Source organism: Rhinatrema bivittatum, chromosome 13 (assembly GCF_901001135.1).
Source record: "Rhinatrema bivittatum chromosome 13, aRhiBiv1.1, whole genome shotgun sequence".
Classification (NCBI taxonomy): domain Eukaryota; kingdom Metazoa; phylum Chordata; class Amphibia; order Gymnophiona; family Rhinatrematidae; genus Rhinatrema; species Rhinatrema bivittatum.
In genome coordinates this window covers 2,005,584-2,031,771 of record NC_042627.1, presented here as the reverse complement: position 1 = coordinate 2,031,771, position 26,188 = coordinate 2,005,584, and the positions used below count along the sequence as shown (strand labels likewise).

The 26,188-nt window shown below is 40.0% G+C and overlaps 1 pseudogene; it reads right to left on the bottom strand.

Annotated features, from left to right (window-relative positions):
* Positions 1 to 4,179: 4,179 nt before the first annotated feature.
* Positions 4,180 to 5,055, bottom strand: LOC115075283 (annotated as a pseudogene).
* Positions 5,056 to 26,188: the final 21,133 nt, after the last annotated feature.

Sequence of the window (26,188 nt, the reverse complement as noted above, 5' to 3'; positions counted from 1 at the left end):
TGATAGAAATTCAGCACATTTCAAATTTGCAGTTAATTCCACTGACTGTGCATGTAAAATCACGCCCCCCCCCCAACCCGCCCTGATTTGAAAGTGTGCCCTCTTACAGTGCTATATATAGCATGCCACATTGACTCTAACAGATGTTCTCTCTGTCATTCAGCTGCCACCACTTAGCACAGTAAATCAGTTTTTATCCAGCCCATATCAGTTCTAGTTTCTTTACCTGTTACTCATACATGAGAAGTCCATTACCTGCTATTAATTAGGTTGATTTAGATAATAACCACCGCTATTACTAGCAACGGTAACATGGAATAGACTTAGGTTTTGGGTACTTGCCAGGTTCTTATGGCCTGGATCGGCCACTGTTGGAAACAGGATGCTGGGCTTGATGGACCCTTGGTCTGACCCAGTATGGCATGTTCTTATGTTCTTATTTTTCTGAGATTTCTGCCTGGTTACAGATGATGTATATCTTGTGGGTGGGTGGGGGGCATACACTGAGCTACTTCTCAGAACATTTCCACTGGGCCTTGTTGGGTAAAGTCGCAGTTACTATCTCAATGGTCGGAGTCTCCAGTTGTTAGTGGTTCAGTGAATAATAAGCAAAGCCCTTGGAGGCCTGCATTTTTTGTACAGCTGACATTTCACATATTGTTTGCATTTACATTTTCACTGTTATTCAGCAAATTTCCCAGGTTTTTTTTTTTCCATGTTTGTTGATTCTGTAGTTAGCGTGAGTTGTATCAAATTCAGACAATAGATTTGGAACTGAAAAACTAAGCATTAGAAGCAGAATATGATACCACAAATCTGTCTGAATGTCCCAATATATCATTTCATTTTTACATTTATATACCACCTTTTAAAACAAAATTACTTATAACATATTCATGATATAATAAATATCATCATAATAAAATAAGCATAAATCTCCCACCATAACTACCACTCTCACTGGAGTCCAGTAAATAAGAAATGAAAGTACACGAGTGTTGAGGCTGGGATTAGTGGACCCTTGGGCCGGCCGTGCAGATGAAGATTAGATGAGAAGAGAACTCCACTGAGATGATACGACCGGGAGGCAGCAAGGAACCAGGAGACCAATCAGGAGCTTCGCCACTGGAAGCCCGCGGTCCCTCCGGGAGAAGCCTGTGAGGATCCGGGCTGCTGGGACTTAGGAGTGGTCTCCCGTAGCTGAAGTCCAACAGAGTGGAGAACAGTCAGAAGATTTGAACTGGCAACGGGCAAAAGAAACAGTCTACGAACCAAAACAGGAACCAGAAAGTCAGTCAGTCCGAGGGCTGGAAAGCAGAAACTGAAGCGGAGACTGGAACTGGCAAGGAAGCAGGATCAGGAGCGGAAGCTGGAACAGAAGAGCAAGCAGGATCTGGAGCGGAGGCTGGAACAGGCGAGCAAGCTGGATCAGTACAGGACCAAGGACAGCAACAATCACTCCTTTGAAAGAACTCTGTTGCAAAGCAATGACTTCAGTCAGAAGCCGGATTAAAATATTCGGCTGACGTCTGACGTCATTTCGGCACCCGGCCTCGATTTCATTCCCCTGTACTTCCAACTGTCTCCTCTTGTGCCTGCGCGTGCCTCAGAGGGGGCGGAGCTCTGAGACGCTGCCACGGAGAGGACCGAGAAGGCCGGTGGCAAGTCCAGCAACCGGGACTGCCACAACGAGTCAACACTAGTGGTACGGAGAACTGAAGATAATGAAGTAGCTGAATAGAATTTTAAAAGCTATTAAATTAGTTTTATATTTTAAAAAATATTATTAGTTTTTGTCAGTGTTTTCAGGTCAAGATCATTATAGATCTGTGAGTATATAATCACATTATTTAGAGTGGGAACTTCTTCAAGTCAGCTGTAGCTTTACAGAACAATTTTTAGATTTGTTTGAATCTAGATCCTCATGCCAGACTGATAAAACGTACTCAGCTCTACTGGCTCTGTCCTTAACATCCAAGTGCAATCACAGTTAATGTTTCCAAACACTAGGCATGAAGTTACATTATTTACTTATGTATTTATTTATTTGTTTGTTTGTTTATTTATTTAGGTGTTTTGTATACCATCATTCTATTATAAGATCACAACGGTTTACAAAATCAGCATTTAAATTCTGGGTTAACAATCCCATTCTGAGGCAACATTGATATTCTAGTTCCATGCAGCAGTAAATATTTATTCTAGGACCCAAGAAACAAATCGGAAGCCGATCAATAATGCTGGAAAGCAGGACAAACTGTAGTGATCGGTATAATCAGGGATTCTTTATTGGTGTTAGCCCGACTCTGGCCGAGTTTCGCTCTCGCAGGAGCTGCCTCAGGGGCCACTGTACCAATGGTTGCTTGTATTATCTCACATGAATAATATGAGAGCTTCACATCATATCAATTGGAATTATGGAAAGTTGACTCAACATAGAGACAGTAACTTTGCAAATCAGAGTGTAATTGATGTTTTGAAAACATGAACGCCACCTTGCCATCTTAAAAAATGGCACGGGCCATCCATTGCTCCTACCATGTGACAGGGGCCGACCAATGGCACCAATAGTCCCTGTCACACAGTAAGGGCAAGAGGCCATCAGCGCCATTTTGATTAGTGGCAGCCGATGGCCCAAGAGGGGGAGATTTCTCCTGGGCCCCCACTGGACCGCCAGGGACTTTTGGTAAGTCTTGGGGGGGAGTCGGGCAAGTCTTGGGGGTTCAGGAGGGTGGGGAGTTGCAATTCATTATATTTGAAGGGTTTGGGGTTTTTTTTAATGTGCCCTTTCTGCCCCCCCGAAATATGATAAGAAAACCACATGAAATTTTGTGGGTTTTCTTATCATTTCAGCAGGCCCCTGAACCGCGAAGAAATAGGAAATGTCGCCTATATTTCCTATTTCGTTGCAAACGAATGCACATCCCTACAATCTAATTATCTAGCACAATTGATAACAACCTCATCTGTTGTCAGTTTTTGAATGGGAGGGCCTGGTAAACTTCTGGAAATTCAGGGTGAAATATTAGGAGGGTCTCAGTGAACTGGAGATGGACTAGTTAAAGTCGTAGCTGTCATGGGAAACTAGTGATCTCAAGTATGCAGCATATTTTAAAATAAACCTGCCTCCATGTATAAATCAAGTTTTATGTGTACGTATATATTTTTTTGCATATAAAATGCACAAAAGTATGTTTATAAAATAAATTACATGCTTTCAATGCATTGCAAGTATTTTACATGTACTGAAGCACATGCTCGTACTGTCAGAGTTGAAGAATGCAGTGTTTTATAAAATCATGCAGCAACCTGCTGCAAACCTGCTGCTAGTATAAATGTCCACTTATGCACATTAGTCCATTAATGCAAATAGGTTTGGACTCCCCCAGATCTCACACTCAAAAATAGCAGACAACAAATGAGTCTGATATCAATTGCCCTAGATAATTAGCAGGTATAAATCTTTGTGAATAGGTTGCTCAATGTATTCACTTAAATATCTTATAAAACAGCAACTTCTGCACATACCTCCTGGAAAATCTTTTTTTTGTACATGTAAATGTGTTTGAAGCCAAAAGTACGGACATAACTTTCAATGTTTATAAAACAGAAAATATGTGATGACAGGCTGTTTATGTGCATATATTCATAATTTTCCATATAACTACTATGAAAGTGTGCTCATAACTAAAGCAATGGGAGATAGAGGGGTTTATCAGGGTAACGAGGAATGTCAGATTGGGACATTCTGGTCCCTAGTGCTCTTGGTCAATTGCTCTAATCACTTAGGCCTGGATTGACCATTCTATCGCAGAATGGTGAATCCAGCGGTAACGGGGGGCGGGGGCGGGCCTGCGAAAGCCAGCAGCCATCGCACCACCTCGATGTTATCGTTGCCGGCTTTCGCACCCAATAGCGCCACCGTGAAAGGCGGCGCTATTGGGCGCGCTACTGGCGACGATAACGTGGCCTACCTTATCGCCGCCAGCGAAGACAGCACCAGGTCCGCCTCCTTGCCGCCCCCCGCCACCCCCCGCCGCCTTCTCACCACCCCGCCCCCTCGCTGCCCCCCGCCGCCTCCTCGCCACCCTACGCCTCCCCAACTCCGCCCCCTGCATGCTATCACACGCGATAAGCGTTAGACAATGACCCCCTTAGCTACACCTTCTTTCCATTATGTTACTGATCGGTTTGAACATCAATGTGAGCCAAAACGGCATGCTTCTCCGTGATCTTCTGCCAGCTTCCATCAGGGTCCTGGATCCATTCCCCAGCTGTGCAATGGTATGTGCCTGAATCTTCCGGACGCAAGCTGGTGATCACCATCTTGTACTGATCACTACCAGTTTTCTCTATGCGGAGATCCCCGTTCTGGAAACGGTCGGCAAACAGGCTGCTGTCCCCAGCTTCAACTGCAAAATCTCGCCGCACTGCAATAATCTCATGTAGGTTTTCTTGCTCGGCTGGTGTATCGTGTGCAGACACAGCAAAGGAGACAGAAAGATGGGTGTGCTGTTGTGAATGGGTCAGCACAGTGCAGCATAGCTGCAGTGTCGCACTTTCTGTCAAGCTCACCTTCGTTGGAAAGCTACACATTGGATTTGAACTCACAGAAACCTGGAGAAGATCAGGAATAACTTTTAACTCCACCTTTCCGGCATACATGCCAAATAATTTGGAGTCTGTGCTGGGGGTGTAACACTCGTATTCTCCATTATCCTCATCTCTCAGTTGTCCTATATGGAGTTCCACGCTGTCATCACTGACTCGGTGAATGTATATCTCCCCACTATCTACACGAGATTCGAGAATTGCATAGTTGAAATGAGGGTTTCTGGTGCTTTTGACATTAATGGGTTTCTCTGGTGCACTGGGACGGTAAACATACCATTCAAAATCCTGAAGGGAGGGTCCTTCATACCCTGAAACATTGCAGGGGATTGAGGCGGGTCTGCCTTCCACACGATAAAGGGGACCTTTGGGAAGGTGAACATTGCGAGGCAAGCCGGTGCAGAGGAGGACAGGCAGCAGCAGGAGGATCCCAGGGACTTTCATCTTGTCACCATTCAAGATGGAAGCTAAAAGAAAAAAAAAGGCTAAAGCTTTAAAAGAGAAAAATAAGGAACCATAATTTTCAGAGGTGAATTTTAAAAGAGTTTTCTGCATATAAAATCTACATAAGCCCATGTAAGTAGTATGTTCATGCATCAGTCTATTTTAGAAACATTATGGGGTAGATTTTCAAAGATGCGCACACGCGTCCATGTGCACGCACTACACGGCACGCACACGTGGACGCCAGATTTTATAACATGCATGCACAGGTGCGTGCATGTTATAAAATCAGGGGTTAGCGCGTGCAAGGGAGTGCACACTTGTGCATCCTGCGTGCACCGACGCCCGCGGCCTTCCTCATTTCCCTCCCAGTCCGCTCCAATTTCGGAGCGGACTGGGAGGGAACTTCCCAACCCCCAACACTAACCTCCCTTCCCCTTCCCCTAACCTACCTGTACCCTAGACCTACCCTAGCCCCTCCCCCAATTCCTTATTTAATGTTTTGCGCCTGCCTTGGGGCAGGCACAGGCTGCGTGCACCAGGACCCTGCCGGCGCACGATCCCCCAGCACAGCGGAAAATGGCCACTGCTCCGGGGGCCTCTAGCTCCGCCCTGCCCCCGGACCACCCCACCCTGCCCCGCGGCTAACGCATGTCCCAGGGATGTACTCGCGCGGGCCTTTGAAAATTGGCCCGGCCATAAATCCTCGGGATGTATGCACGAAATGCTTTGAAAATCTACCCCAGTGAGTACATGAGTACTTGCACTGCTATATGTAAATGCTAAGATTTTAATAAAGGGCAGCTTAGTGGCGTTGCTTTGCAGGGTTCAAAAGTACGCACATAAGTTCCTATTTTGTAAGTGATAGTCGTACATTTATTTATTTATTTATAACTGCCTTTCAGACACTACACGGAAGATTACATTCAGGTACTGCATACATCAACGCACTTGTCTGTTATTACACCAGTAAATTCAGTCATGGGAGTGAAATCAAATGTGTATTTTGTCTGGAGTGTTTTGGGTTGGAAGTTTGGATTTAGTGGTAGAGGGTGAAGGTTAGCGAAGGTGTCAATGATCTGGTTATTTTCAAGTACACTCACAAATAAGTATTTTCATAAGCAGAGTATGCACACACTTTATAAAATTCCTGCCTCTGCATTTAACTTTTGAGTAAGGCATGCATTTGCTACAATTATTAGATGCATAAAATATATGCATGCAATTTTACAAAATGGGTAGAAGTGCATGTTTTCCTTCATTGAAAATATACACTCATACTGAAACATATTATGCAGCATTTTCTATAATGTGCATCCTGTGCCACATGGTTTATAAAATACTAGCATAAAGCTGCACAGATCCACTTATGCATACAAGTAATGACTAATGCAGACGATTGAAAATTGACCTCCTCAGCATCAGATCAGCAAAAGGATGGGAGAGGCACATCCCAGTGCTGAGGGATATGCCCTCCCCTCAGCTGGAAAAACCAATAGTAGAAAATTATTTCCATTGAGAAAACAAGGGGTTAACCTTGAAAATATAGGGCGGAAGAGTTAATGTGCCAGAAAATTGACAATTTATCTGGCAAAAGTTAGCTGGATAACTTAACTTATCTCAGGTATTTAGTGGGTTAAACATCCCATTGAATATACTCACCTAACGTTAATCAGCTTCAAGCAGGCGGGTAACTAACTGAATATAACCAGTTACAATCTTATAAAGTATCAGGACTTGTGTGGCCAGATAACGAGATACTGAACTAGAAATCTTCAAAAATATATGGTTAAGGAAAACAGAAAGAAGGGGCCAATGCCCCATTCTATCCCTCTTCCCACTTAAATTTAATATTTGACCCTCCTGGGTCTTGTACTCCCCACCTCCCCCAACCCCTCCAAAATTAAATTAACATAGTGTAGGGTTCACAAGCAGCTAAGCAGTTAGATTTTTTAGTTACGATGAGTGAGATAATCAAATTTGCGGATGACACAAAATTGTTCAGAGTAGTTAAATCACAAGCAGATTGTGATAAATTGCAGGAAGACCTTGTGAGACTGGAAAATTGGGCATCCAAATGGCAGATGAAATTTAATGTGGATAAGTGCAAGGTGATGCATATAGGGAAAAATAACCCATGCTATAATTACACAATGTTGGGTTCCATATTAGGAGCTACAACCCAAGAAAGAGATCTAGGCGTCATAGTGGATAACACATTGAAATCGTCGGTTCAGTGTGCTGCGGCAGTCAAAAAAGCAAACAGAATGTTGGGAATTATTAGAAAGAGAATGGTGAATAAAATGGAAAATGTCATAATGCCTCTGTATCGCTCCATGGTGAGACCGCACCTTGAATACTGTGTACAATTCTGGTCGCCGCATCTCAAAAAAGATATAGTTGTGATGGAGAAGGTACAGAGAAGGGCAACCAAAATTATAAGGGGAATGGAACAGCTCCCCTATGAGGAAAGGCTGAAGAAGTTAGAGCTGTTCAGCTTGGAGAAGAGACGACTGAGGGGGGATATGATAGAGGTGTTTAAAATCATGAGAGTTATAGAACAGGTAAATGTGAATTTGATATTTACTTTTTCGGGTAATAGAAGGACTAGGGGATGCTCCATGAAGGTAGCAAGAAGCATATTTAAAGCAAACTGAAGAAAATTCTTTTTTACTCAACGCACAATAAAGCTCTGGAATTTGTTGCCAGAGGATGTGGTTAGTGCAGTTAGTGCAGCTGGTTTTAAAAAAGGTTTGGATAAGTTCTTGTAGGAGAAGTCCATTAACTGCTATTAATTAAATTGACTTAGGGAATAGCCACTGCTATTAATTGCATCAGTAGCATGGGATCTTCTTAGTGTTTGGGTAATTGCCAGGTTCTTGTGGCCTGGATTGGCCTCTGTTGGAAACAGGATGCTGGGCTTGATGGACTCTTGGTCTGACCCAGCATGGCACGTTCTTATGTTCTTAACTATAGCAGGCTTTATCCAGCTAACACTTTAGGACAGCTCTTTGGCCTGATCAGACAGCCAGCTAAGTTTTTTGAATATTGGATAACCGCTGGCTAAAAACACCTCCCAGTTATGTTCTTTGAATGCCCCTAACGTTTCCTACATAATTCTAATGGATACATTCTCTCATTTTCATTTAGCTGGATAACTTCTTTTGACTATGAACCTCAAAGAGGATAATTTTTTAACAACTCATAAGTAAATACTACTCACAGACTTTACCCAAATTTTTAATGTGGAGATGCACATAGGCCTGTGTGCAGAAACTCTGCCAGGTTAGGTGAGCACATTTAAGCCTGCACCAGAGCAGGTATTTATCTTTTAAAAGAGATAAATTTATAATCTGCACTCATAGCATGAAGTTCGAGGCGATATACATACAAAACATGTATAAAAGAATTATTATTATGGAACATATAACACCTATTGTTACAGGAAGTTTCCTGATGGTAGGTGTTGGGTACCTATCCCATATGTGATCAATGTATAGATCACTTGCCCTATGGTAGAAGCCCAATTAGAAATCAGGATGCTAGGACTATGTATACCGATTAACTGCAGAGTACACATTCAATCTGGAGCCTTACACACACCCTGGCACAAATTCAGACTCTGAAATAATATAGATAAGTATTTTATTGCTGATTTGAATAGGTAAATAGTATATTTTATTATTGATTCAATTTTCAATTTCCTACCATATGATATATGCAAACTATTGCTTTCTAACTGTTTAGTTTCCTTCCTTTTCTTATCACTCCTGAAGTGAAGTATCTTGTAGCATGACCAGGTATTCTGGACTTTCCTTATGCCTCTCCAAACTGAAGTCTGCCTGTGCATGGTCTGCTCTGTCTTGTTCCCTTCAGGTCACATCTCAGTTGACTGGTTGAATGCCTGGTTGTGTGCCAAACTTCTGGTCATATGCATTGGGATTGATTGGATGCCAAACATTCTGATCTCAGACTTAGTTCTTTTATGAGGTTTTCTCATGTAAACAGGCAGCAAGATATGTACCTTTCTCACTTCATTGATTGGACCTGTGAGTGATGATCTGTCTGTTTTCAGTTACAAGAGATTAAGTTGCCCAGGTCAGAGAATCCCGAGCACGGAGTTCTTTCACATCACATACTGTTTATCCTCTTCCATGTGGTAAAAGGGGTGGTGAAGGGCTGTGATGCTTTTTGCTAAAACACAGTTTTACAACTTCATCAGCCAATCAATATTTGGGAATGCTGAAACTTCAGGCTTACCTCCAATCATGATCTAACCCTGCTAGGTTCCATAAAGCATTCACGGTCCACTCTGCAGCTGAAACTGGTTTTCTAGAGGAAGGCCCCAAATGCTGGAATAGTGTCTTCCTTATGAGATACTTATTAGTATATTCTTATGGTTTGGTTAAAATACATATTTGCATGTCCATCGTTTTTTAAAATGCCCATTTTATCCATATGAGAAATTCATTGCAGATACTTAATTTGTTTTGAGTTTAAATGTACATTATTCCATGCATTATTTTTGTGGTAGGCCACAATAAAAAAAAGTCCATTTGAAAAGTTAATATGATAGCCAGGACATACTTTAGGAGCTTATCCTAACTGTTTTATCTGCTAATCTATAAGTATGTGGCCCCCCCCTTGGTCCATACTATGAATTAAACATATACATGGGATGAGGAGAGCAAAATGAGAAATTATATTTACTAATATGATTGATCTTTGGGTTTGTAGCCTGAGTGGGGGATGAGATCAGGGTCCCATTCACCCTGATACCACAGTTCTGTGCCCTTACCAAACAACTTATCACTTGTGGCACCACAGACCATATAAAATCATTACATCAGAATAATACAGTAATTAACCCTTTTACTAGTATTGCGTAAGTAGACAGTAAATCCAACCAGAACATTAAATGGGAAAAGTATGGAAGTGAAGTGTAATATAAACTTGCAATTGTCTTAGTTTATATTAAGCAACACAAAAATAGCACTGGGTATGACTTGCTAACCAGGGAAACCAACCCACTCATACGGATTGAAAAAAAATAGGGAATGCTAATAGGAAAGGCAGTGAGGTGAGGAAAGGCAGTGACGTACACAACTTTCAGGAATTGTCTTAAGAACATAAGAAAATGCCATACTGGGTCAGACCAAGGGTCCATCAAGCCCAGCATCCTGTTCCCCCTGAATATTCAGAAAAGGAGGGGAAGGGGAACTGATCCACCCCAATGTCACCAGTTTGTATAGGGTACACCCTGACCCAAATACAAAATTGTATGGAAAAACTAATCAAGAAAATGAAGATGTCCCTTTGATGATGGAACTGACAAGATGACAAACCATGGGGATGAGCATTATATTATGTGAAAAGTCTCTTTCTCCTGAGAATTCCCCAAATGGTTTATTTGGCCCTAAACAGAAAGTTAGCCTGGTTTCAGTCTCTTACAGAAAGACCACATTCCACCAGTTTTTCTTTCACATCAAGTGTTTATGCTTGATGGGTGATTAAGGTGAGATACTGAATTTGGGGATAAAAGACAAGGAAATAAACCTTTTCCTTTCGCTGCTAAAAAGTTTAAATTACTTAATTCATGAAGGTGATCCATCCATCTGCTTCTAGGCCTCAATATCTCTGGAAAGAAAGCTTCACAGCTTTCAGCTCCTCCTTCCCTTGTTGGGATTTTACATGAAGGAACAATGATAGACTAGGATCAATTACCATTACTAAATTGCGCATTTGTTGAACAACTGGAATGCTGTGACCAAAGGAAAAAATGTAATGCTAGAGAGTGAAACGTTCAACATGAATTTATTTTGGGACAGCCAGCATTTAACAGATCTAAGCATAAAATGAAAGTTTGAAAGTTTCAGACCAGGAAGAAGTGTATTAGACAAAGAATTGATGTCATTGATATCATGCCATGATTTTACATAAAGGAAAGAGATAAATGTTGAAAAGGGTTATCAATAAGGCAGAGCCCTGCAGAATGCCGGTGGTCAGGTCATTCTAGTCGGAGACTGCATTTATGATTCCAGTTGGACAACTAGGAGGAAAACCAATTAAAAAGTATCAGAAATGCCAAATGATTTTAAATGTGACTAAATAATCTTATGATCAAGGTTTTGAAAGCAGTGGATAAGTCTAAAATAACCAATACATTCTCAAGACCACTATTGAAACCCATGATAATGGTATCAAAACTTGACAAGGGAAGAGTTTCCATACTATGTGCCTTTCTGAAGTCATATCAGTCAATGATTTCAAGAGTTTGTCAAAATCAATAATCTGAGCTAGTACAACACTTTCAATTACCTTAGCAAGGGATGGAAGTGAGTTTGTAATTAGCCAGGATGAGAGGATTAGCAAAAAGATTTTTCAAGTCAAAGTGGACAGGATGTGTAAATTTGTTCATTTGCTCTTACTCACATACTTCTGAAAATTAAAAGTGCATACATAAATGATTTCCCCATCCCAACTCTTTCCCCCTCCCCCTTGAGTTGCTGTAAAAGTGCATATGTAAGTGTGCTTCACGTGTACTTTTATGTGAATAACCCCGGGCTTTTTTCAAATGCCTTTTTACAAATCAGGCCCTATCTAAGTAAATTCTGTTGGAAAATCTATGTGCACCAAATAGCAGTTATAATTGTGTGCATTTAATTTTGACAGGATAACACCAGTTTTCAAAGCAATTCTACTTATGTAAGTGATCTGGGTGCATAGCAGTCCAAACATTTACAAATGAAATGCCATGCTAGGTCAGACCAAGGTCCACTGGGTCTAGCACCCTCTGACTGACAGTGGGCAGTCCAGGTGACAAGTACCAGCAGATAGAGAAAACTAGAGCTATTTCTTGTTACTCACTCTCAGGGACAGCAGTAGTTTTTTTTGTTTTTTTTTAAGTTTGCCTGTTTAATAATGTTTTATAGACTTTTCCTCCAGGAACTTATCCAAGTCTCTTTTAAAACCCACTATACTATTCGCCTTGACCATGTCCTCTAGAAACAGATTCTGTTAAAGGAGGTTTAATGATGGAAGTTTGGGTACTTAATGTAAATATTATGGACTTCTCCAAAAACTTATACAAACCTTTTTTGAACCCAGCTACACTAACTGCACTAACCACATCCTCTGGCAACAAATTCCAGAGCTTTATTGTGCGTTGAATGAAAAAGAATTTTCTCCGATTAGTCTTAAATGTGCTACTTGCTAACTTCATGGAGTGCCCCCTAGTCCTTCTATTATTCGAAAGTGTAAATAACCGATTCACCAAGTTGGAGAAAGGATTGATTTGGCAATGTATATCAACAACAGTGCTACCTACATCCACTCTGGCACTCACTCTGATACAACTCTAAAGACTCTGAGATATGTATGTATGTGTGCGTGTATATATATATATATATATATATATATATATATATATATATATATATATATGTAATTTATTGAAAGTAAATTTGTATAGGTTTCTTGTTACTGATTAATATAGATTAATATATATATTCTCAGGTTTAGTTTCCCATAGCACATGATAATTGTCAAGCTAATACTTAACTGTTCAGGATATTCTGGTTACCCACTTACGAAATGAGGTGTCTTGTACCTTGGCCAGTGATCCGAGGCTTCTCAAATGCTGAGATCTCCTCCTTTCCTCTGCGTAATCTGTGCTTCTGGTCTTGAGTGTTGGGGCTAACAGCTTTGCTGCCCGTATATACTGGGCTGAGTGTTTGCCTGGGTTTTCTAAGGCTGAGGGTTTGCCAAATGTTTAGGCTCCAGCCTCTCTTTTTTATGTGCAAGATTGCATGTCTTTCATCTAATTCCTTAGAATTGATTGTGTGTCTTTCATCTAATTCCTTAGAATTGATTGTGTGTCTTTCATCTCATTGGTTGGATCTGATTATAAATCCACACCCCTAAAATGTCAAGGTGTCCGGGTTATTTGGGTCAAACGAGACCAGATTGGTTAATCATAACATCACGTGCTGTTTACCTCTTCTCCCATAAGATCAGCGGGTAGAAGCAGCTTCTGAATAGGATGCCTTCCCTCATTTGTTGTTTCCTGTCTTAAAATATATCTGATGTCTATTTGATATTTCATCTCTCACCAGTCAATCAATATCTGGCAATGCTGAGCCCTTCGGGATCATATCATATCGGTATATAAAAATTATAAATAAATAAATAAATAAATAAATAAACAAACAATCATGTCCTCGTTCTTGTCGATACTTGCAAAGTTGCAAAGGACTTCTTTTATCCTTGCAAGTACAGGGCCCACCTGATCTGCAACTGACTGCTGCTACAGCTCTGACTTTTAAATGCTGTGAAATATTCTAAAAGGCACATTTGCTGGTAGAGTCTCAAGGTCTAGTTTCTCTGGTTATACGGGCGACCGTCGCCTGTATGACATAGTGAGGGCAAAGGTAGCGCCGGCGCCATTTTGAAGATTGGCAATACGGCCCGTGTGCAGGAGGTCGCTCCCGGACCCCCGCTGGACTTTTGGCAAGTCTTGTGGGGGTCAGGAGGCCCCCCCAAGCTGGCCAAAAGTCCCTGGGGGTCCAGCGGGGGTCCGGGGGCGATCTTCTGCACGCGTGACGTCGGGAGCCAGGAACCAAAATGGCGCCGGCGCTACCTTTGCCCTGTCACATGATAAGGGCAAAGGGCCACCGGCGCCATTTCTATTAACGCAGCCGTGGCCCGAGAGAGGGAGATCGAGCCGGGACCACCCCACTGGACCCCAGGTAATTTAAAACATTTTGGGGGGGTTTGGGAGGGTGGGGGATTTGTTTTAAAGGTTCGGGGTGGGTTTTAGGGTTTTTTTTGTGTGCTGGTTTTCCCGCCCTCCCCCGATTTACGAATTTTAACGATTTTTAAAAAAATAAAAACACGACGATCAGATTTCCCTCTCCCCCAGCCAAAATCGATTGTTAAGACGATCGATCACACGATTCACACCCCTAATGTACAATAGTGACAGTCAACTGCTGGAACTGGGACCTGTTGTGATCATGTACACTGATTGTGTGAGCCTTCACACTTATGAATTGCATAACAATATGTCCGCGGCAGTTCTAATGAAACTGTACTTTGATGTGAAAAATGTCATCAAATACCTGTAAAAACAGCTGATAAAATGTGAAAGAAATATATTTTAATTTGTATTGTAAGTAATTCTTAAGTTTCTTATCAATTGCAGAGCCTAATACATAGCTCCAGATTTTCATTCCTGTGATGGCTCTAGAGTGCTTGCCACTCCCAGTGGTTTGAAGTATATTATTAGATTTTTCTGTACACACACAGTCAGTGTTGACTTTTGTTTTTAAAGATGTTGTTGGTTATTGCATCTAGTTTTATGTTCACTTGAAAAACATTTACTGTGAACAAATCAAAACCCTACAATGAGTTTGTATTGAAATCATATTTGACTAACAGTAGAGGAACCACTGTTGTCCAAGACTGTACCAACAAATCTTTGAAATAATTAGATAAAATGCTTAATTCTTTTGTATACTTATTATAAAGCATCAATCTTTGCAGAAATATTGATGGTTCTAGGATGTTTGCCATTCTCAGTATATTTTTAGATTTTATAGTATATGTACAGTTGAATCTTGACATGTTTTAAGGATTCTCTTATCACAGACTGTACTCTCAAAATTTTGAAAACATTTGATTAAATGCTTAATTTTTGTCTGTATTTATTACAAAGCAACAATTTTTACACAAATATTTGTTTTTCTTTCAGTTGTAGAACCTAAACCATAGGTGCACAAAAATGTGAACGTGGTGTTTCTAAGGTGCTTACCATTCCCAGTATATTTTTAGATTGTATTATACACATACAGTCATATCCAGCATAGCTCCCTGCTTCAACGGCAGGGGAGAAGAAAAACAACCAATAAGGGCTGAATAACATAGTCTGGGTAAAACAAACAAGCATGGGTGTAGCTTGCTTATTGCGGCGGTTACTACCCCTACTACCCCTAACTAATCAAGCTAGATATTTCACTTGGATGCAGCTCCATCACTGCTCTCTACATTAATGGTGGGGGTGGAAGGGAAATAGAACCAAAGAGCTAAAAGAAACAGATAAGTATGAGAGAAAAAATGTGTGAAGCTTGCTGGGCAGACTGGATGGGCCGTTTGGTCTTCTTCTGCCTATGTTTCTATGTTGAGTTTTGTTTTTAAGGATTTTGTTGGTTATTGCATCTAGTTACATGTTCACTTGAAAAAAACATTTACTATCAATAAGCCTAAATACTACAATGTGTTTTTATTATTGAAATCGTATTATATTAACAGTAAGGAAACCACTGTGCTCACAGTCTGTACCAGCAAACCTTAAAAATAATTTGACAAAATGCTTGATTTTTGTCTGTATTTATTACAGAGCATCAATTTTTATATGAATATTATGTTTTTTCTTTCAATTTTAGAGCCTAAAACATAGTTTTTCTAATGTTAATGGACTAAATTAATACCTCTTTGACCGTCTTTTGAGAGTTCATCCTGTCATCATTTTTCACATTTTTAGCTGTTGGTTTTCCAGAGTCCCATTCACCACACTTTTAAACTATGCTTAAGGTTAATACAGGTACAGGCTGGTGCATAATGCAGCATTTTATCTGCAATTCTTGCCTATTTTATTGATTTTTATACTTTTGGAAAAATAGAAGTATGTCTGTATGTCAGGCCCTATTTTGTTGATGGATCGATAACAAACCAATAGGCTTTGCCTTTAAAGTCCTAAAAATAGAAAATATATATTTATACCAAATATAACACAATTATTGCAATCCTTTCTAATCAACGTAAGTGACGTTCCCTAGATACTCTGTACAGTTGATCCTTTGCTATTTGGAATACCACAGGGATTCAGTCCTGTAGGTAATATAATACATAAAATATACAGACACTGCTAGCTGAATTCACACATGCGTTGCCGTCAAGAAAGAACTTCTTCCTAGCACAGGTAAGAAATAAATCCCTGGGATTAGATAAAAGCAGGGTACTTTAGTTTCATAGCTCATTGTCTGGATGGTGTGAATGAGTAGCACAGGGCCACGGTCTGGGATGTCTCTGCACTGTGGATAAATGAAGCAGTTCTGTCTTCACTGTGACAGATTGTGTCAGAGCTTTAAATTCACTAGATGAGAGGTTTCCAAACCTTCTGAACTAGTGACCTTTCTGACCTTCAAGAAACCCCTCATCAGTGTAACCAAAATGCTCAATCTAACCTGTTATATTATAAGATAACACCACCACCCCTGCGCGCACACACACACACACACATAGACACACACACGCGCGCACGCGCACACACACACACACACACACACACACACACGCGCGCGCACACACACACTTTTCTCTCAGAAGGGAATAATGAGGGTTCTTCCCTATCAGAGGGGAAGCTATACTTCAAGACATTCCTGACAAGGTTACTTGCACAGCAATTCCAGCCAGCCTTGAATAATTCACAGCAACAGTCATAAGCTGTTCCCAGAAGAGATTTCTCTACTTGATAATCAGCCTAAAAAGAAACAAATAATCTTTACAGAAAGCTTTTGCAGTTCGCCCCAGATAATGTAGGCAGGATTATTCCATCCTTCCCATTTCAGTAGTCAAAGAGAGCTTTACATGTGAATATTGACTCTCTTAGAGCCCAGCAGTGCCAATCTCTTCCTCACCTCACTCTTCAATTGCTCTGTTTCTCAGGGATGTCTCCTCTTACAGTTTTGGATTGGACGGCTTCGTTTCATTACAGAGGCTGCAGCCTTCCTCCTCTTTACAAATGCGCTATAGTTTATCCCTTTTGGTAGACAAAGTTTGTGCTCTCTTGTCCTTTGTAGGTGATTCCCAAATTTACTGCTCCCTGTGCCTTCTTTCACAACAGTAGAAACACTTCCTGTTGTGCGTTTCTCTTTTTCTTCCCGATTATATCTCATAAGAACATAAGAAATGCTATTCTGATTCAGACCAAGGTCCATCGAGCACAAATACTCACTCTCAGGGATAGCAATGGCTTTCCCAAGTCCACCTGGCTATTAATGCATTCTGGAATTTTTCTTTGGGAATTTATTCAAACTCTTTTAAATCCTGCTGTGCTAATCACCTTGACCATGACCTCTGGCAACAGATTCCTTAGTTTCAATGTGCATTCAATGAAAAATTGCTTTCTCTAATTTGGTTTAAACCTGCTGATTGTTAATTTCATGGAGTACCCTTTTTCTTAATATTATTTGTAAGGGTAAATAACTGTCCTTTATTTTTTCATTCCACTTCACTCATGATTTTGTAAATGTCTACCACGTCACATGTGGATAAAGGTGAGCCAGTTGATATTCTGTATCTGGGATTTCCAGAAAGCATTTGACAAAGTCCCTCATGAGAAACTTCTTAGGAAATTAGAAAGTCATGGCATAGATGGCAGTGTCCTAGTGTGGATTGCCAACTGGTTAAAAGATAGAAAACAGAGAACAGGGCTAAATGATAAATTTTCCCAATGGAGAAAAGGTTAATAGTGGAGTGATCCAAGGATCTGTTCTGGGACCAATGTTGTTTTAATATATTTATAAATAACCTGGAAATGGGAACAACAAGTGAGGTGATCACATTTGCTGATGACACAAAATAGCTTCTTTCACCTCCCCTTTTAACCATGCTGGTAATCGTTTTGCCTTCTTTCCACCTTTCTTAATGTGTGGATATTACAATAGTTGCAGTATGATTACTAGATCAATCGTATAGCCAGCTTTGAGCTGGATTGTTGATAAAATGGTGAGGCCTATGGCATCCAGCAAGGAGAGGAAGTTAGCAGCAGGTATTGAGTTTGTTTTGTTGAAATGGACGTCATAGTCTCCAAAGAAATGTATTCTTGTGTACTATTGTTTTTTTAGTGGGCTTTATAATAGGAAAAGACCCAATCTGGGATGGGAATTGAACTTTTGGAAGATGGTTTCAACAGTGCAAGCCTAGTGGGTTTCTGAAGCTTCTTGCTACTCCATCTTGTTTATTTTTATGTAGGCTTAACAATGAGAATAACTGTAGTCTGGAGGGCAAATTTGAAGAAAATGGGAGTATCACATGCCAAATTTTTGCCAGTCCCAAGATGTCTGAAGAATAGTCAGGTATCAGATCCTCTTTTTTGTGAACTGACCTGGTATTGAGAAGATGCAGATTATAGGCTGGGGTGGGAATGTAATGGAATAGCAGTGGGTTTTTTGTCAGTGTTGCACAGATTGTCATTCTAGAGAGGTAGATGATAGTCCTCTGGGATATTTGTTGCTTTTGTGCCTGTAAAGTGCTTTATTGAGAGTAACGGTTGGTCTTTGCCAATTATTGTATCTATGGGAGATGAATGGGTGGAAGGGGTTGGGCGTGGCATTAGACATGTATGATGTGTTCAGGGGTGGGAGGGTAACATCATAGGCTAATACTGGCAAGTGTTATTCAGGGATATGGGGAATAGGTGTTTGAGATTTGCTCAAGTTATCCGGGGTTAGGGTACTCTTAGCTGAAGTTGGCATGCTGATTAATGATAGGGATTGTCGGCTAACATTTATTGATTTTTGGTAAGGAGCCCTTCCTCATGCAGACAGAGAATTTATCTTAAAACAGAGGTATGCAGAAATCTTTGACTGGCGGTGGACTCATTCACCCTTCTGTAGTTCCCTTGCAGCTTTCCAGCTGTTGCCACTTTTTTCCCTTTTATTTAAAGAGCTACTTATTTGAGTACTTTTTACTTAACTTATATATCACTAATGACCCTAGTTTAAAGTCCTCCTTAGAAGATTTATCAGTCTGTTCTAGAAGATGCCACACCCCTTCTATATAACAGGTAGATCCCACCTTTGCCCAGCAATCCTTGAAAATTCATCCCGTGGCTTAGGAAGATGAAATTCTCTCAATAAAACAATCTACACGGTGCTGCTTACCCCTCACTCTACATCTTGGGATTTTGATGCTACTCTACTTGCTGGCTCTCTTCTCTTTTTAGTCTTTGGGATTTTGATGTTGCTCTGCCTTTTTTCATAGCCCTACAGTCTATGCCTTGGGGTGGTCTATTCATTAATAATTTTTTGAGAATATTATGCAAAATATATGCTTTTTTGAGGTGGGAAAGACCAACAGCTACTAAACAATAACATTTCTTAACAAAAAGTGAATCGATCCCCCAAAGGTAGATCAGCCATATCTATCAGCCAGGACCAAAAGTTTGCAAGCAGAGCAATTCTTTTACCATTTTTCTTAAACAATAAGTTACTACACTCTTCCCTGAGCTCATGAAGGAGGGGATTTCACAATGTCTGATCTGAAACTAAAAATGCCTTATTACCAGTTTTTTAAAGTCTGACTTCAGGAAATGAAGAGACGGCTAATAATTCTTTCACAATAGCACACAAGATGAAACAGACATGATTGCGGAATCCTCTTTAATTGCCAGAGATATTTTATGCCATTGTGCTTGTTGCCTTGCTGCTTACTGCCATACCCCTCACTCTCTGCCTTGGAGTTTTCTTGCCATTCTTCTTGCTGTCTTGATTCGTACCTATGGTCCTTCAGCGTTGCCCCTCTTCCTTGGGGTATTACTGCCCCTGTTGATGCTGCTTTGCCACTCTCAAGGTGCCTTTTGGTGGTGTTGATGTTGTTGGTGATGCTTTTCCCACTCACAGTGCCTTGAGTTCCACTGTTGTTGATGCACTTTGCCTCTCTTTTGGTGCCTTGGATTTTTCATGCCTGTAAGGCAATTTGCCTCTAATAACTTGAATAAGCTGTACTCTTTATGATGGACTGTACCCTTTATCAGAAACCAATTATGATTCTGTTTGTCTTGATTACTTTGTTCTATTATTGATTTCTTTAGTGCTAACACTAAGAACTTATTAATATGGTTGAAATTCCACTGCCACTCCCTGTGACCTTGGACATGTCAAATAACCCTCAGGTACAAACTTATAGGGTCATTCATCAATTTGTTAGTACCTCATAGGGATGTGCATTCATTATGGTTCGGCCATCCTGAAAAATGAAGCGGAATTTGCCAAAATTTCGGGAACATTCATTTTTCGAGGTTAGTGCACACTAACAGGGTTTTTGCGCGCTAACTCCTGTTAGTGCGTTCTAACTCCCCATTAGTGCTTGCTAACCCCAAAATTTGGGGCGGCTGAAAAAAATCGGCCCGAACCACAGGTAAACAAATTTCCCGCGGCGGGCTAATAACAAAGGCTGAACCAAAAGATTCGGCCGAATAACATCCATAGTGCCTCAACACATGTAGAAAGGGGTCTAACATGCAATAAATGCACAGTCTTTATCCTTTGCACATTTGTATACAAATTTGATAATTAGTATGCAAAGCTAGCTTTTTATGCAAATGAGGGACTCCTACTGCATGTCACAAAAATTTAACACACAATAACATGTGATTTAACATTGGAAATAACACCTTTTTTGTGAATAAGGGTGAAAAAATAGTTTTATCATGGGATAGACGCTGTTATTTCAGGTTGTAGCTATAATGGCAGCTAGTATTGGGAGTGATAAAATAAGGGTTTTTCTCAGACACACCTAGACAGCCCTGCTGGTCCAAAAAAAACCCTTTTCTTACCTGCCCTTTCTTCCTAAATCATTTATGTTAAGGAAAAGTATAATAGGAGTATGAAACTGGCTGCCTCACTAGCCCACTTACGTGAAGGAATCGGGATTTGCACACATATTTGCACGTATATTAAATAGGACACTCATGTAGGCACTTTCATCCTATTAGATACCAAGCATGCATATATGCACCTATGTATTAATGGCTGCAGCCAAGTTATTACATAGGCATATATATGCATGCATGGTATTTAATAGGATGAAAATGCCTATATTTGTGCCCTATTTCATATATATGCACACATGAGTGTGATGTTGAAAATTTGCATAGCCATGTCCCTTTTATAACGTGCCTGTTAATGTTCCATATTCCTGTGATAAATATAGTAATTTGATGAATCTAGGCCTTAGACTATGAACCCTATAGGGACAGGGAAACAACTAAATTCAATCTGCTTTGGAGTGCCTGAAAGATGGAATATAAATCAAATAAATAAAAATAAAAAATAATATATATTCACTGATTGGTAGATGTTACAAAGACCATGGATTCAGAGATTGTTACAAATAGGAAAATATTCTGTTCTTATAAAATCAGTAAGGCACTATCATATCAAATCTAATTTGCACTTAGAAATTACCAATGAAATATTCCTGCTACCCAGAGAAGGAACATAAATGCTCAAACCTTACAATGACATCTGTGTTTGGCTCATTGCCAGGGTCAATGAGGTTTGAATTTACAATCCTGGGATTTTCAGATGGTAAACTTGCTGCTGGCTTTACTGGGCTGTCTGGTTTCCTGGGAGAAACAGAAACAGCCCTACAATCTCCTGACTGGACCAACATTAGGTGTGCTCCATTTTCCCAGCATAATATAAGGCAAGTTCAAAAGTGCTTTTACAACATCCGCTTGGTGTATGCTCTGTGGGAGTGTTTTCTGTTTGTTTCCAGATTCCTAATCCTTGTTCTAATTTATGTATCCTATTCCTGAAATTATATTCATGTTCCAAGATTCCTGCACTTACAACTATGTCTAGCATTTATTTATTTATTTATTTATTTTTATTTAAAAACTTTTCTATACCGTCGTTTAGTAGTATACCATCACAACGGTTTACATATAGGCACATAAATAAGTTTGGTTAGGATTATAAATTAGCTAGTAGGTGCCATTAAAGTTTCGGTTACATGAATCAAATAATATACGCTATTTGGATTGTGGATTGGAAATTCCATTTATATGAATAATAGGATATCCATATATGAGAATACTGTACTCTTAAATTCCTGCATATAAAACTTCTTCCTTTACAGTTCAGTCTCCAGAGTCCAGCTTGTGTCCAGTTCCAGTATTCCTGATCCATATGTCTCTCCTGGCTCTTCTCTGGCTCCTGACCTCTGCCACCATTCCTACACTTTCCCTCTTAGATATGCATCTTCCCTCTGGGGTTGCCCTGATTGCCAAGGCCAGATACCTATGACAGCTTGGACCAGCTCAAACAGAGGCAAGGATGCCCAGTGAATTTTTTCCCCTGTGAATCATGTACACTGTGTCAAGATGTTTTCCCTAACAGATTTATTATTATGGATTTCTTTCTTGTGTTGTGTATATGACTCTTCTGAAGATCAGATCCATATAGAAGTATCTATTCCACAGTATGGGGCAGTCATATAATCTATGAGTGGGACACTGTCAGCTCCATTTTTGTCAATAACATTTTGGTATGCTGGATGTTTTTCTGGCAATTGTCCAATGCCATCTTTGAATATGAGATAACACAGATTGCCCAGATTCTCTTCTTCAGAACCCACTTCCTGGGTTTCTTCATTGAACATGCAATTCTCCTGGCAGTATGTATTATATGGGGACCTGGTGTTGCTGAGTGACCATGAGGACCAAAAAACAAACAGATGCTCCAGAGTCTGTTATTTTCCCAGGACAGTTTGACTGGAATAGTGACATGAAAGAGAGATATGCCTGCTGGGCAGTGTTGATACTCAGATGGATAACTACCTCCTGAGCCATTTCTTCTACTAGGACCAGGAATCTGTGTTTCCCTGCTTTAAACAACTTTGATTCTGAGATATGCTGAGGCAGGAGTTTTGAAAATGCCATGAAAGGCAACAATAGAGGCACTATCATTCTGAATTGTGCCATTCTTTGTCTTCTTCAGAAAGGCAACATTTCTTGTCATCAACAAGCATAGGATTTTCAGAAGTTAACTGCCAGTTTAGGTGGGGGCAACCTGTTCTTTCAGAGTTTGCAATGTTTTGGGTTCATACTCTGTTAGGTAGAACTAGGTGAGTGAATTGTTAATAAGGGGAGTTCCCCTATAAGTCATTCTCTTTCCCTGGAACACTTATATCTCATATCATTGTTCCTTAGAGATAATATATTAGTTTGAAATCAATAATTATTTTATAAGAACAGAGCAACTCAGAAATCAGAAAAGAGATATTCTTTAAAAGAATATGCTTATTTTTTATATATGAGAAAAAATATTTAAGATCAAGTCTTATCCTAGATACAGAAAAAGATAAAAGATAGTTATTCTTACCAATACACGTTAATTGACAATCTGGTCCAAGACTGCTATCTGCTTGATGTGATAAAGGTGGAAATAGCATTACCTGAGCCCTGATTTCATATAGTATTATTTATACTTTTCATTTGTTGACAATTTATGACATTATTACTCTGTAAATTTAGATACCCAATACACAGAAATTGAGAAAGTAATTGCTCAGAAATGTAGGTACTGAATTCCCAGTAAATGAGAATATCATTTTCCAAGAAATACATAACCCCAATACATATGTAATTCATGACAATCATATTCTATAAATTTATAAACTAGTCTTCCATCATCCATTCCTGGTTGGCTGGCTGAATGCCTAGCCTAGACTTGCTGCTTAGATATATGACTACAAATATTAGAGAAGCACTTATTTCTATAATGAAATTATTATGCTTATATTTTATTAGCAGATAAAGCTTCTTATAGCTGAAATGTTGTAAGTATTGACTTTAATCACCTATATTCTTCTCCGCTCAGGATAAGAGTTATAAATATATCTCACCTCAATCGTACTCTCTCCTATAAGTGAAAGTCTTAATGACTGATTACTTATTCAAAAAAGTTTTTAAACTACGCCGCGGAGGTGAGCACCCTGAATATGAAACTTACCTCTTTTCCTCTAATTATTTTTCAAGTTTAAAAACTTTTTTGAATAAGTAATCAGTCATTAAGACTTTCACTTATAGGAGAGAGTACGATTGAGGTAAGTATTGACTTGTCATTTAAACAATAAGCTAATTTAGTAAGACAAATTTCCAGTTTAACTTTATTTTTCTTATCGATTATATAGGACCTTTGCCACCATCTCATTGGAAACATCAGGTATTGGTATATGTTGACCATTGTACTAGGTTTTGTTGTTATACCCTCTTAGGTCTATCTCTGCTAAACTCACCTGTGAGGCTCTCAGTTTGTTAGTTGCAGTTGCTATTCTGAAAATCCTGAACTCTGACCAAGGACCTGCCTTCACTTCACGAACATTTTGATTCTGGGCAGAAATATAAGGTATCACTTTGGAATACAGTGCTCCAAATCATCCACAAAGTAGTGGCAAGGTGGAACAGAAAAATTCTGATGTAAAATGAGCTCTCACTAAATTGTTATGCAAATGTGACTTGCATTGGTTTCCATTGATTCCTGTGGGGCAATTTGGTCTAAATAACTTATCTGATTCAGAGGGGGGTTACACCATATAAGAAAATGTTTGGTGTGGATGCTAATACATAATTGGGTTTGTTGCCCTACATATTCACCAGGTAAATAACTGTTTATGGCACTTGCAGGAGTTGCGGGCTTCCTTGACTGATGGTGTCATTTCACACCCCCCCCCACCTCTTTACTTGTACCTGGCCTTCCTGTCCAGGGGAGGGCATCTATTCTTAGAGCTCTACACCCACATTGGCACAAATCTATTTCAATTATTCAAGTTATGAACCTGAGACAGGAACTCTCTTTTCATCTCTTGGCTCTGATCTCCCAAGTGTACCTTAATTCTTGTGTATAAGATGAGCAGGGCTTCTAGGTTGGCTGAGAGTTTTAACCAGGCCAGTGTATCCTTGATGTAGACCACTAAACCTCACTGGAAGTGAGCATGTAGGGCCGGTTCATTCCATTCCAAATCATTTGTCAACTGATTTCATCCTATGACATACTTAGTTACACTAAACTGTTTTGCTGAAATCCCAAGATCTTACTTTCCATCAATTGAACATGATAGGGATCAATGAAGGCCAGGGAGAGGGCATTCATAAATGTGTGTGTAATCAGTTGAGGACTGAATCATATTGCTCCAGAAATAGTGTTACCCATGAATGGGTTTCCTTTATAAAGAGGCTAATCATAAAACCCACCTTTAGTGATACCAAGGGCTAGAAGTGCAGGTGTAAATAGAACCATAAATTGCACTGATGCAAGAACCCACACTACTCACCTCTATTCCCATACAACTTCTCAGAAAATGGTAATTGAGGTTCCAGAGGTGGCATGCCTTTACTAAAGGGATTCTACTTTTTTTATGAAGGGCGTGCAATTCTGCCTGCAACACTTATACTGTCTTTATAAGGTCCTTTATACAAGCATGAAGCTGCACTAGTTTCCCTGACCATTGTGTTGGGATGATTCATGGAGGAAAGGTGTGATGGTTAAATAAAAGTATACCTTGAGAGGCTGAGTGATCTGGAGATACCATCTTCTGCCTAGGGCAGACACTATTCCCCACAGATTGAGCTCTTGGTTGAATGCAGCCATCAGTACTTCCACATTTACTTGAGAGCAGGATCCAGAATGGGCTGTTGACCCAAACCATAGCAAGAACCAAGAACCAAGAACCAGGAGAGTAGCCAAGACCAGGATTGAAGAGAAACCAGAAGATTACAGGAGATTACAGGAACAAGGCCAAAAAACAGCAGACAGATAGCACTTCTGAAGGGCTGATGCCAAGTGAGCTGGTTGACCAGCAAAAGTGTGGCAGGCTGGAGCTTCATATACACAACTCTTTGGGCTACAACTAATTCTTGTCTAATAGGGAGCCTCCAGAGGCAAGTATCTGTAACTTTGCTTTGCTTGACATATATTGAAGGATTCTCACTGTTTTACAAATCCCAGTGGCTCTACTGCAGGATTCCCTGGTTTTGAACAGGTTTGATCCCCACTGTCCTTCACACTACTCAAGGATAAAAAAAAATAAACTCTATGGCAATCATTCAAGGCATCTCCATCTTCTAAACTTCTCTCTGACAAAATCAAAGCATTGTCTTTAGGCAGTATATATTGAATTTTTCTTTGTCCTTATTCACAGCCTCAGATTCTGACTCTGGGTTGTCTGAACAATTTACAAAATCTTATTAAATATGGGATTTATTTACAAGACCCTACATTAATTTTGGTTTTTTGCTTTTTGTCATTCCCACAGAGATATCCAACTTCTAACTAGAGAAATGAGAGGA